The sequence below is a fragment of the Lissotriton helveticus genome, chromosome 9, assembly GCF_964261635.1.
Source record: "Lissotriton helveticus chromosome 9, aLisHel1.1, whole genome shotgun sequence".
NCBI classification, from domain to species: Eukaryota; Metazoa; Chordata; class Amphibia; order Caudata; family Salamandridae; genus Lissotriton; species Lissotriton helveticus.
In genome coordinates, this window is record NC_136070.1 from 1,189,609,564 (window position 1) to 1,189,622,971 (window position 13,408).

Below are 13,408 nucleotides of genomic sequence, written 5' to 3' on the forward strand. Positions count from 1 at the left end.
GTGCCTCCGGTATAAACTCATCCTCCCTAGAATCCTCATGTTTATGTCATGCAGGGGAAGCGTCTGCTGTTAAAGATCCTTTGCTACAGATGTCTGAGACCAGTGAATCATTACCTGTTCAGAAGTGGATCGACTGATCCTTCCAGGTAGATCCCTAGAGGACTGGAATCGAATGTTCCTTTATTTAGAACTGTTGTCCATTACAACACAAGTTCATTTCAATAAGCAGTGTTGTGGCACCTTTTTACTTTTTAATATTTATGAAACCTTCACTAACCTTTACACGTAGACCCCTAAATGTACTTGTAGATTTATTTGGGGTTGTGCTGTTTATCTCATCACTGCAGGTTTATTTGTAAGGTAAATTGATGAGATGTCATATTTTAATCTCTACTTATTATTTGTTCTAACTTCATTTTCTATAACTAGTCCAAACTTTCTTAAGGTGTTGCAGGGTGGCTGAGCTCGTCATTCACTTTGTTTGCTTTCTTTATTACATAGCTTCTAATAGGGAATTTTAGTTTCATAGCAGATGGCTACTTCCAATCCCAAATTTTCGCCATCTCTCAACAAGAAGACTCTTGTGAGGAATACTGATCATGAGATTTATAATACAACAAATTCTATCAAGAGGACAGTGTGTACAACAAGCTGAGCAGAAGGTTTTACCCACTCATGGAAATGCCACAGACATACCAGCTAGTATTAAAAACTACCAAAGTGACTGAAAATTGTTAGTAAGTATGGAGATTGTTATGGACTTACATATGAGATGTAACCAGCTGCGGCTGGTGCAGGTAAGAGCAGTGAGGTGGTTGAGGGGGGAGTCGACAGACGACGACAAGCAAAAATAACATTTTTTAAAAAGAAAGCCATTTATCTTGCACTTGCCACATTGCCGATCAGCTCTCAAAAGTAGCACGAAGGCTCGGCCAAGCCTCTCGGATGGTCACTGCTGTAGGGTAAAGATCCTGATGGCGTCGCAGGCGGTCATGGCTGTAGCTTAACGTTGGCGGTCACCGCTGTGGTTGATGCTGTAGCACAAGCAGTTGGTTTTTCAATATCAGGACATGTAAAACTTAAAATTACAAGTTCTACTTTTAAAATACATTGTACTCTGCCCTATCGGTTGTTTAGGGCCTACCCTAGTGATTACTATATATAATAAAATGGCAAAAGTTTTGTTTGGCCGGATCAAAATGGCAGTTTAAAACTGCACACACAACACTCACTCAGCTGGGACTATCTATTCCTACTCCTACAAGCACTTAATTTCAGCCTTTCATATGCTCGCCTCCTCTCCACAGATCTCTCTGCCTCAGTACGGGTGGCGGAAGCCCATTTGGATTGATTCTCAATTCATTCAGGCACAAGACAGGGGTGCCCGCTTTCCGCACTATTGTTTGCTCTAACAATTGAGCCCCTCGCGACGTGAGTGAGGCGGACCCCCTGGTGCAGGGATATGAGTGGTCAGTGGAGACGGCTGACAGGATTGCATTATATGCGGATTACGTCATCTTTTCTCTTACAGACACTGGGTTTTCAGGTCTGCAAATCTTGCATATGCTCTGGGTATTCGGGGACACTACTAGACTCAGAACTAACCAGGCGAAGTCAGTACTGTTCCTGGTCTGTGGTGACCAGGGGAGGGGCTCTTGGACAACCCAACTTACACTTGCTACAAGACGCTTTCAATATCTGGAGGTATTCATTTCGCCATGCCCGATTGTTTCCTGGTCACATATTATTCATCCACTATTACCAAGTATCCGGATGAGACAAAAGTGTGGTTGCCTTTACCACTATCTGTGCATGGGCAGTCTGCCATTTTCCAAATGGTCTCTCTACCACGAATATTGTACCGACTTCAACATTTTCCCAATGCCATCCTGCAATCGTGGTTCTGACAAGTTAATACACTCCTTAATTAATTCCTATGGGGGGGTGGTGCCACCAGGGTGGCCCTGAGGACCTGCATACAGTCCTCTTGTTGTGGGAGGATATCTGTGGCTGACATATGCGCCTACTAATGTGCCGCTCACTTACTCAATATTAATGAGTGGTGGTGTAGTGCGCAGATGGACTCGGCTTTTGCAGTTGAGAGATGAGCGGTTAACCCCCAGGCTCTGGTGGACCTTCTTTATAGTCAGGTTAACCTAGATCATCTACCGCCAGCATGTAAAGTGGTAATTCAATTATGGCGCTGTACAGTTAAGACGTTGGGCTGGGGGGTGACTGACACAGATGACCCACCTCTGGCATGGAACTTACCTCTATCAGGTGGCCACGCTACCAGGATTTCGTTCATGGGACCTTATTGGGATTTCAACATTGGAGGAAATAATGGAAGGGATGGTGTTTAAGTCCTTTCACCAATTACAAACAAAAAACCACCTTGACTGCAGCCAAATTTATAGATATCTCCAGCTTCGGCATGCCGTGTCATCGTATATTCAATCCCTGGTGGACCTGTCAGAGTTTCACCCACTGGAGGGGCGTTTGCTGATAAGGGACTTAGGTGCCCACAAAATCAGAGAAGCCTACCAGATGTTAATCACACATAACCTAACCCAGTTGGGTGCATTACGTACACCATGGGAAGCAGATATTTCAGACCTCACAATTGATGACTGGACTGAGGCCGTGGCAAGCCCCCGTATTGCCACTAACACCACCAGGTACCGCCTAATCCAGTTTAAATATGTACGTAGGGCATGCTACATGAGGTCACGCCTGTGGCGTATGGGCGCTATCCTGTGCCCCACCTGCCTCAGATGTGGTGATGTGGAAGGGACATTTCTGCATACAGTGAGGAGCTGTGGTGCACTGCAGCCCTTCTGGCGGAGAGTGTCCTCCTGCCTAGAACGGATACTATCCTGGCAACTTGCTCTAGATCCCAAATTGTTCCTACTACACAGTACAGAAGGGTTGTGGGGGGGAGGACAGATATAAGCAACACTTGGCATTCCTGGGGCTTACATTGGCCAAGCAGAACATGGCCCAGCATTGGAAGGCGACCTCACTGCCATCGGTAGGCGGATGGAAAGGTGCCAAGGATAGATGCATGTGGATGGAAATATCGGTGTTCAGGGTGTGGGGTTGCCCACAGAAACATAAAAAGATTTGGTCTTGCTGTGCATCTTACAGAGGCAGAGACCTCCCCCCCCCGCACGAAATGTATGGAATTGATCTACATTTGCATCATACATAATGGTTCAATGGACACTAATCAATATCAAAAACGTCCAGGAAACATTTTGAACTGCAACTCTTCCACGAAACAAATTCCGTTTACAATTGAGAGTCTTTATTAAATGAGGTAATAGGTACACAATATTGTGAAAATAGTTAACTAATAATAACAAGTGTAAAACGTGATAAATGTTCCAGAAGCTGCTTTTAGCAGTTGAATCAAAAAACAAAAAGGTATTTGATAAATGACTGTGCACTGTTTAATACATTAACATGTAAATATAACTGCAATTGTAAAACGGACCCAGAATGTGGATACTTGCTCAATATTAGAGCTCCACATTTGCAGGATTTCTGCCCTCAAAGGACAAAAATGGAAATTTAACGTGGATTAAATGGGAATTCAGCTTAACCCAATATGGCCTGAAATAACCAATATAATTCCAGATGTTAATTCGCATTTGTAACATCCAGCAGTGGTCCGCGCAGGTAAGGGCGGTGAGGCATGGTAGCGGGGGGATGTCGACAGACGACAGAATAGGATTTTATTAATTTTCCCTATTCTGTAGTCTGTCGACTTCTTCCCCCTCCTGCCCCTCCTGCCCCACCCCGACACACCGTGCTTACCTGCACGGACCGCCGCTAGTAATATTGCCTCCAATACTTTCAAAGCTTAGAGAACAGTTGAGCACTATGCCTCACCCATGCAGGGCCGGCGCTAGGCATGGGCAGTGTGGGCAGCTGCCCAGGGCCCCTGCCCAGCCGACAAATATGGGGCCTCGCACCTCTAAGGCCCCCTTGGGGCCTCACAACTCTGGTGTAGCGCTGCGAGGCCCCATCCCTCGCAATCATGTGTAAATCTGGCAGTAATAAACGAAGTGGGCCACTCCCCTTGGCTTCCCCTCACTGCCATGGCCCCGAAGAACAGGGAAGGGGCGCCTCATCCCCTGGGCCTCGCAGCTGTACATCGTAAGTGCGATGCTCCAGGGAACAAAGGGCCTCTCCCAGGCTAATCAGGTCCTGTGAATGGGAACCCATTCTGGTGCAGCCCACACAAAGGCAGGGCAGAACACCCCGTGTCCACACTTTTAACCCTTCAAATGCCAAGCAACTCTCTTTCAGCCCTTGATGAGCTGTGAAAGAGGTGCTTGTGTACAGCAGACAGGGCCGCTGTGCATCACACCAGGGGTCCTGTGTAAAGCAGCTTCAGTAGAGCCTTCAGCTAGCAGGATGCAAACAGCATTAAATAAATGCATGACACCTATTCCAAGGACCAGTACTCAGAGTGCACCCTGTAAGGTTATTTCAAAGTGCTGTCACAACATTATATCACTAAAGGAGGTACAGGGAGATTATTTGCACAGGAACAAACAGTTGATTAAATTAGTAGAGCCAGGACTGTGACATACTTCTACTTAGTGCAAAGGATTTGCACAGAGCCACTGTAATTATGCAGCAGAGGACAGTCAAATTGTGTGGCAGGGTTCACTAAATTATGTGGTTAAAAAAAATGTATGCAGTGTAATGCAGTACATTTTGTCATAATATTACTTCATTATTCCCTCATTTTACACTTAACACTGTTGGTGGATAAACTGCCCCTCATTAGTATCAGTTTAACACCCAAACATAGTAATAAGCCACCAACAGGTGACCAGTGAACCTTTGAAATGGGTCTTCCATTGCATGGCAACACGTGTTGCTGGGTTTTGAGTAACTTTTGAACCGAGTGAGCAAGAAATATTTTTGGGGTTAAAATCTGTAGATTATGTAGCAGATGATGTGGCAAATTCGGCATGGTGAATAATTGCATAGTTTTAGTGGCCCTGGCTATACATTTACCACTATATTGCATTTTTGTGAATATACCATATGACTGAGCACTTCTCCTCTAGCAGGAAATATTTGGGGACTGATTGCGACTTTGGCGGTCCTCCTGTGGAGCGCCACACCAGTGCTCCACGGGAGGACCGCCAAAGCAGTCTCCCCACCGCCTGCTGGATTACAACTGTAATCCTTGGCGGGCGGATGTGCTGCGGCGATGCCTCTCTGAAGCTCATAGGAGAGCCTTAGAAAGGCACCGCCATGGGAATGCCGCAGTACGTTCCAGCACGGGAAGGAATGCACTTTGTCATGCATTCCTTCCTGAGCAGAAACTAGGGGTGCAAAACTACAGGTGGGCAGCACATGTGTTCCTCCTGCACGCACCCCAATGCACAGAGGCACAAGGGAGCCCTGTTAGGGCCCCCTTTGTTGCCTTAACACAATTCTTTTCGTAGCAGTCTTACTGCCATGAAAAGGATGATGATAAGGCAAATCGTAATATGCATGGCTGTCCTCCTGTGGAGCGCCTCACCACTGCTCCACGGGAGGACAGCCAAAGCCACCACCACACCGCCCGCCGGATTACGACTGTAATCCTTGGCTGGCGGATGTGCTGCGGCAGTGCCTCTCTAAGGCTCATAGGAGAGCCTTAGAAAGGCACCGCCATGGGACTGCCGCAGTATGTTCCTGTATGGGAAGGAATTCACCATGTCATGCATTCCTTCCCATGCAGAAACTGGGAGTGCAAAGATACAGGGAGGCAGAACATGTGCCTTCCCTGCACGCACACCCACGCACAGAGGCACAAGGGGGCCATCTGCCTCACCACCACCCTTTTCATGGCAGTCTCACTGCCATGTAAAGGATGGTGGTGGGACAACTCGTAATATGCTCTGCGGTTCTGCAGCGGCACTGCCAGCATACTACTGCCTCTGACAGGTTGCAGCTGTCCTGTGGGGCTCCAACCGCCAAAGTCGTAATACGACGGGTGGACTGCCACGGTGACTACGGCGGTCCAATGGTCGTAATCAGGCCCTTAGTCCATATTGTAATCATACGCTTTCTAGCAGTTTTTAAATGGAATCAAAATATTCCCAATCTTGCCAAAAAAAGGAGCACAGCAATAAGTTCAGAAAAGTGATTGCCCAAGAACACACAATTTGTCCAGGAGGGAGGCCGGGATCAAATAAAGTGGCTCCCCTTTCAACATCTACAGCTAATCCATTGGAGCACAACTGGAGTGTCAGTGATTCCTATGGCAAGGCCGAGGGGGTGCCATTCTCAGAAAAATGTCATTCTATAATAATAGTTATTTACATCCTATTTAGGTGAAATTGTAAAGCTGAGATTAAATGTCAAGTATCATAGTTTCCAGAGCTGCGAGGACCAGGAAAAGCCTATCCTCTCCTAGGCTTTAAAGGCTTGGCCCAGTGCTGAGACCCAGGAAAGGGAGACTTCTGTCCTAGGCTTCCCACCACTGAACCATAGCTCTGAGGGTCCGAGCTATACTTAGCATAGCAAGTGCAGATTCACTGTTGCCTTGTGGGGTTTTGGGGTCAATGCACTTAAATTATGGCAGTATTTTACTGTTCATTCAGTGGCCGAAGGAGCAATTTACCTTGTTTGCCCAGGGTTCAATGCACCACCGATACAGCACAGTGTTTCCCTTCCCTCTCAGCCATGTTCCTACGCTGCAAGGCCTCGCATCACAGGACCATCACCGTGAGACCCCTTGTAGGGGCGTAGCTAATTATGGTGCAGCAGTTCCAGTGAAAGTGAAACTCAGGGATGTTAGATCCTCAATATACCTATATGATGGCTGTCTTTTACAGGACTATGGCTGTGAGGCTCATGGAATGTGGCCCTTCCCAGGGTCTTAGGTATCATTAGTGAAGAAGGTGCAATGTCACTGGCGCCCAAGGTGTTTTGGACCATAATTACCAAAATTATGGATGACTTGTACATCCAACTAAAGGATCGAGTGGGGGAGAGATTAGTACATTTACCTTTCCTTAACCATGACCCATGGCACTATTGTTACACCTCTGGCCCACTCATCTACGGCCATGATCCAGCGCTGCAAGTCAGGTGAGGCCTTCACTCCCCAGGACATTACAGCCATGGTCCAGTCTAAGGAGGCCCACCAAAGTAGGATGTCAGTGTGCTGGATTGCTCTGCTCTTTCTTTTAGATGTTTGCATAGCATACTGTAGTGAGCTCCTGCAGGATATCAAACGTCTAACCCTTTTTGTTTGCCAAGGAACTGATTCAGACAAGCCAGCTAATCAATATGTGTTATAAAACTTACAGTTTAGCTGGAGAGCCTGGAGGAGCCAAGCCCAGTGGCATATCTTAACACAGGCTCTCCTGTACGGGGGGCATCTTTTACTAACATGGTAACTGGGATGGAAGACTTGTACCAAAGGAAGTGCCATACACAGGCCACTTTATTAAACATTTTCACATTTAGAGTTGCTAAAATTGAGGAATGTAAACAATGTGAATGAATCACCCAGAACGAGCAGCACTCACCATACAATCTTTATGATAATGGCGAGTCAGCCCATGAGATAATGGAAGATAAGGAGTTAAAGGAACAGGAAGAACATGATTTGCCCATAATCAAACAATTTGGTCAAGTAGGAGAACCAAGATTGCTTGTTTGAAGGCACATAATTTTCAGAGTATGCTTTATATGTTAAAGAGAATAGGAGCCTGATTAGGACAGGGCGTAAGGGAATGAAAACCTCAAAACTAACTTTGTGATTTTTGGTAACCTCCATACATAAACCATCTTGGTGACACCACAAGCATGGTAAGTGTCCTGCAAAGTAATAATAGAAAGTTGACTTCAGTCCCGGGCGGATGCCTAGGGATAGGGTGGGTGGAGCATGCTCTTTACGTTTAGAAGTTAGGGATTGATTCTTTTCATCAAGAGATCGCAGCCATGGCCCGATGCAAGTTCTAGGGCAGGGAGAGCGCTCCCATGTGCTTTGCATTGCTGGACCATGGTGGGAAAGGCTCAGGGATAGGACGTCTATTCGGTGGGCCTCGCAGATATGGTCAAGCGCTACGCTACATGACTTAAGGGGTCAATTCCCTATCCTATATAAATACTGCATGCATATATACGTATCTAATTCACTAATCTGGAAACACACTGTTAACATCTGATTGAACGTATACGTTTTGAAGAGACCTAGGCCAAACCTTTCCATCCAGTGTGACCAACATAATGTATTTCCAGTTAATTGAAATTTAAAATATATGTGATTATTCTAATAGTGTTCATATTTATGTTATTGTTTTACTGATAGCCGCACTAAGAAAGTTGCTTCTTAAAATAGACAATTGATGGCACTTCCTATGATGTCATTTTCTGTGATTTCACGGTGTATGCAATTTAGGGGGCCTCACACATTTCTTTTCTGCCCGGGGCCCCAAAATTCCTAGGACCGGCCCTGCCCATCACCATTGCACCTATAGTTGCTCCCTCCCACTGCACTTCACCACAGGATTTGGATACCTTCTTTGCTTCTGCATGACACATCTCTCACACCTGCTATATTAGGCATTGACTGTGGGAATAATTCAGCGTTGCTGAGATTTACTGGCCACCTGCAGTGCCCTGGATGCAACGAGGCCTGCAAAATGTTTTCTGTAGGAAGATTAAACTAGTAACTGGAAAATTCCATGAAATCAAAAAATGCGTAAAAAGAGGTGCCGAAAAAAGTGATGACAGGAGCAATGCAAGTCAGCTAGACACGAATACCTCACTCTAGCACTTTTGCAAACCGCCTCCCTGATCTGTACTACCACTTCAGCTCAACCCTGGTAATTTCCTCGCTCTTCATGTTTGTTTTCCTTTACATCCAAGCTTACCACTCCTAAATAATGTCGCCTTTTTTAAACTCCTTCTACCCGCTGCTTCCTCTTCTTTTGTTTTTGTTTCTCGTGGGGACCTTTACCCACTTCCTTTATTCTCGAGCCACAGCTATTTTGATTGGTAAGCAGCACCCACCTGGAATGGGCCTTGGACCCGCCGTCTTCTGATTGGTTGAAAGTGAGATCAGTCATGATGGCTAAACCACCATTCTTTTTCAACACTTCTGTGTGTCCATCCTTTCAACCAATAAGAATAGTCTGATTTGCTTGGACTATTCTGATTCCCTGTTGGTAGTCAATCAGAATAGCTGGGTATGCGCGCCTCTCTGGATGGCATACTATGGTCCAGAAATGTGTGTGCGGGTACGCTGATTTTCTGTCTTAAAACATGAAATTCTGCTATGCAGATGAGAAAACATAATAAATCAGGTTTTCGTGTCAGCGACCAGTTTCTCCTATCTCTAGTACCTGTGCTCATTTATTAATTGATACCGCTCCACCTGAGTTTTCTTCTTTAGCCATGTTAATCCTTGTTTTGTGATAATGTACCAGTTCCCAGATATCCAGTCGTATTAGTCCTTGTGTTCTTGTTCAGTGCACTGTACCTCTGCGTGAATGCAATTCGGTTATTTTACAATCTTCATCTCAGTTTTAATTTCACATCGAGGCCCTGAGCATCATCTGAAAACACATAAAAAATGGACTGCCTGCACAAGGACAAAGCAGGAAGTAAATTGATTTTAAAATTGCAGCGTGTGATTTTAGCAGCCAGGTTATGAATGTATGTAATCAAGTCCTCAATTGATGCAATTATGCTGTTCTGTTGGAATTCCACAGCGCCGCATTCATCAGAATTTACAGATTAAGATCTCAGGCACACACAGACCCAGCACCCTCCTCTCACTTATGAGCAGTGGGGAAACTTCTAGCACAAAACCCAAGCAGCAGAAAATGTCTTTTTACTCTCTCTGAAAATGTATCTGAAATAACCGTGCTCACCTTGAGTGTTCACCCAAGGGAAAGCAAAGGGCAGCAGGAGAATTTGAACCCTGCAGGTAGTGACACTCAGTGGTTTTCTGAAATATATTTGTAATTATGCATATTAAAAATATTCATATAGAAAGGGTGGTTTTATTTTAAGCTTGATCATAGTGGTCCCCAGGTTATTGTTAATCATAGTTAAAGTGTGTGCATATTAAATTAGCAATAGTTAGTGCAGGCCTCATTTAAAGGACTCCTGCTAACATTTAAATTGCATTTTGGCTGTTGTATGTTATCTCACTCTTTCTCTCCTTTCCAGAGCCAAGCTTAACCTGACCTAGTTTAAATACTGAATTTGTTTCAGATGTTTTAATTTGTTCCAGCCAGATTAGATGATGAGTTTCTTTCACATGTGCCTGGGGCAGTCTGACTGCAATGTACCATCATGTACGACATAGGTTATGAAGGCCTTGCAGCTGTGAGCTTCCTGTGCAATGCATGGGAAGGAGAGTGAACTTACCTTATTGGAAAATGTTTGATTTTGATTGGTGCCCACTTCTCGGGAACCAGTTGTACTTAACTTTAGAAATCATATGTTTAATTGTGTATTGCTGAGCTAGTTTTCAGATGCTCCTATCATCTTATTCGAAAGCAAATTCTACTCTTGAGACCCCATGTATATTTTGTTCCACTCATAGAGATCAACTCTCGAGCAAATCTGTTCTGATTTTTCTGATCAAATTTTCTTTTGGTTCTGTCTTGAAAGATATTACTTGCCGACATCTGCTGCTTAATTTCACTAACCCCTCTTGAAACCTCAGATTAGAGTTAGGGAATTTATTTTTAGGGGAACCAAACCTTATTCAATTTACATATGACTATCTTTAAATAACTTGCCTTTGTATTTGTTATTTTGATTTGCTTTTGATTACACTGTTATAAGGTCAGTATAGATTTATGACTAATTTGAATGATTCGAGTTTGTAACTTTGCTAATTCGATAATGAACCTTCATGGTTTTCACATCTACTCATCTCTGTCATTATTGTGGAGCCTAAGGTGCTTCTCTGTCATTAATATACTATTGATGATTTGATGTTAACTTTCAATTCAAGATAAAGGTCCATCCACACTAATGCAGATTGTACTTGAATTTACATCAACAATTTACATGGTGCACATACCACCCCATCAAGGCATGACATTCAAGCCTGGTAATGGAGAGAAGATTAGGAAGGTGAGAAGATACAACAGATGTGGTGGGAATAAGAGAAGGTTTACAACTGAGGAATAAAATTAATATAACAGGATTGGAAGTGAGAAACACAGAACAGGAGAGACAGAGAATATATGGTGTGTTATAGTTCATCCCAATTAGTGCGGCAAACTTTTCTTCTGAGACAGACTAAACCAATGCTATATTGAACCTGAGACATGTTGAAAGATACATGGCCACAGTGCTTGTATTGATAAAGACATAATCATTAGTACACTCTATAGATATCACTTGGCCACCCAGTGGTGTAGAAGCCTTCCTCTGTCTTCACTGTACTCCCTAAATAAACCAATCTATTCACTATAACCTACTAATTTACTCTCTAACTTCAAGGCCATTTTGTTGGTTTCAAGAAGGCCAGATCATCTTTACCTAAACATATGATTCCCTTGAACACCATAAGGTCTCTGTGCTCTCCTCAATTCTTTCTGAAGTTGTGATCTATTTTTCCTTTTTTAACAGTTCACTAGGGCCAGGATCAGTGTTGTCCAAACAGTAGAACAAAATTGTCCTATCTCTCTTGCACAGTTTCATACCAAAATATGTCCTAAAGACAAAATCCCCCGAGACCTAGAAGGTGTTCATGCCCTTGGACTAGAAGGTGCTTTGTGGCTTTCAAAAAATTCTCCACTTCATTATTGTGGCAAAAGGTAAGTACATTTTATTTTATAGATCTTAAATATTGGTGGGTGTTAAACATAAGGTCGCTTTGCTCACCTACATGTATGGACAATCCTCTTGCTTCACTGTTCATACTCCTTGCAGCCACCATTTGTTCCTAAATGCTTATTTTTCAATTTTACATGGTCCTCTATGTCAGAATAACACCAATCCCATAATGTTACTGCTCCACCCCCTTCTTTGATTTTTATACAAGTTGTTGTTAATTGATTCTCCAAGTGAAATCACTGTGACCCGTGTGGGTAACCAATAGGTCTTGTCTTTGCAATTTGGGTCATAATTACAACACCACTGAGCTTGTTTCACAGAGCTTTATATGAGTATTTGGGACTTATTCCGAGAAATCAAGGACTAAACAACACCTACCTCTATATACTTACCCTGAATTACTAGTGAGTGCAATATTTTCTATTTCACAGTGCAATTTTGAACACAATCTCCCAAGACTCAAACCTCAAACTCCATATCTTGATGAACTACATTTAGCATGCTTGCTCTGCAATTATCCAGAAACCCTCTTATATTCCACAAATCTCAAACAAGTGCAGTGTTCGTAACGTTTCTACCTAAATATCAATTTTTGTATAATTTGAATACACCTTGGTGTTTGCTTCAGAAGCAGAGCTGTTATTACTTTCCACTTATCCACCAATGTTCTCATCTCTCTTGCCCAGCTTTCCAGCATTCATTGTCCTATTTGACTCCTAGACCAACACCAGTTTGAAAGAGTAAGCAATCACTGATGAGTTTACAACTAAAGTAGCAGGGTCGACTTGCTTCTCAATGACCGCCTACATGGTTGTCCCTTGATTTCTACAACACCTTCCCAACTTGCCCTTCTCTAACATTTTCTAGTGTTCTGATATTCCTTCAAAGCCTCTGTGCAAAATCCATTGAGTTGATGGAGATATCAATCCATTGTTCGCCTTCAGAGTCTTCACAGATCCAGCATGTATACCAGTTAAAGCACTGTAGTTGGTTTTACCACCCCAGTACTCAAGTTTGAGGATTGATCACCACATGCATTATTGACCACAGTGAACTATGTATTAACTATTGAACTGACACATTTGAGAATGTGTCTCACTCTAAACTCAGTGTTCTTTTTTAAGCACCACAATGAACACTCTTTTTGGGGCCAAGTACAAGTAGGGTGGACCGGTAACTCCTGGTGGAATACCACTCTGTCTAATTACAACTGCCCTTGGATTTCCCAAGTGGGGGAAGACTTGGGGAATGCCTGATTTTACCAGCCAGTAAATTAGCATGAGGCATGGAATGTAAGAGCAGCCCGACCCCAGCCACCAAGCCCCTGCCCGACCCACTCCTATGGCATAGGGAAATGTTCCTATTGCATGGAGAACACGGAACACTTCCCCATATCATCCTACAGCATGCCATGACACCTAACACTGTGCGTCCCTCTTTCCCTGCCCAGCACTGCCCATTCACCCCTTCCCCAAAATTGAAGTGTTCATCAACACGGAATTGGGAATTCTGTGTGTAATATGACTTGGAAAAAATAGGGCTGCATGCTTATTTTCCATTGCTGGGGATTAACTCAAAGCAC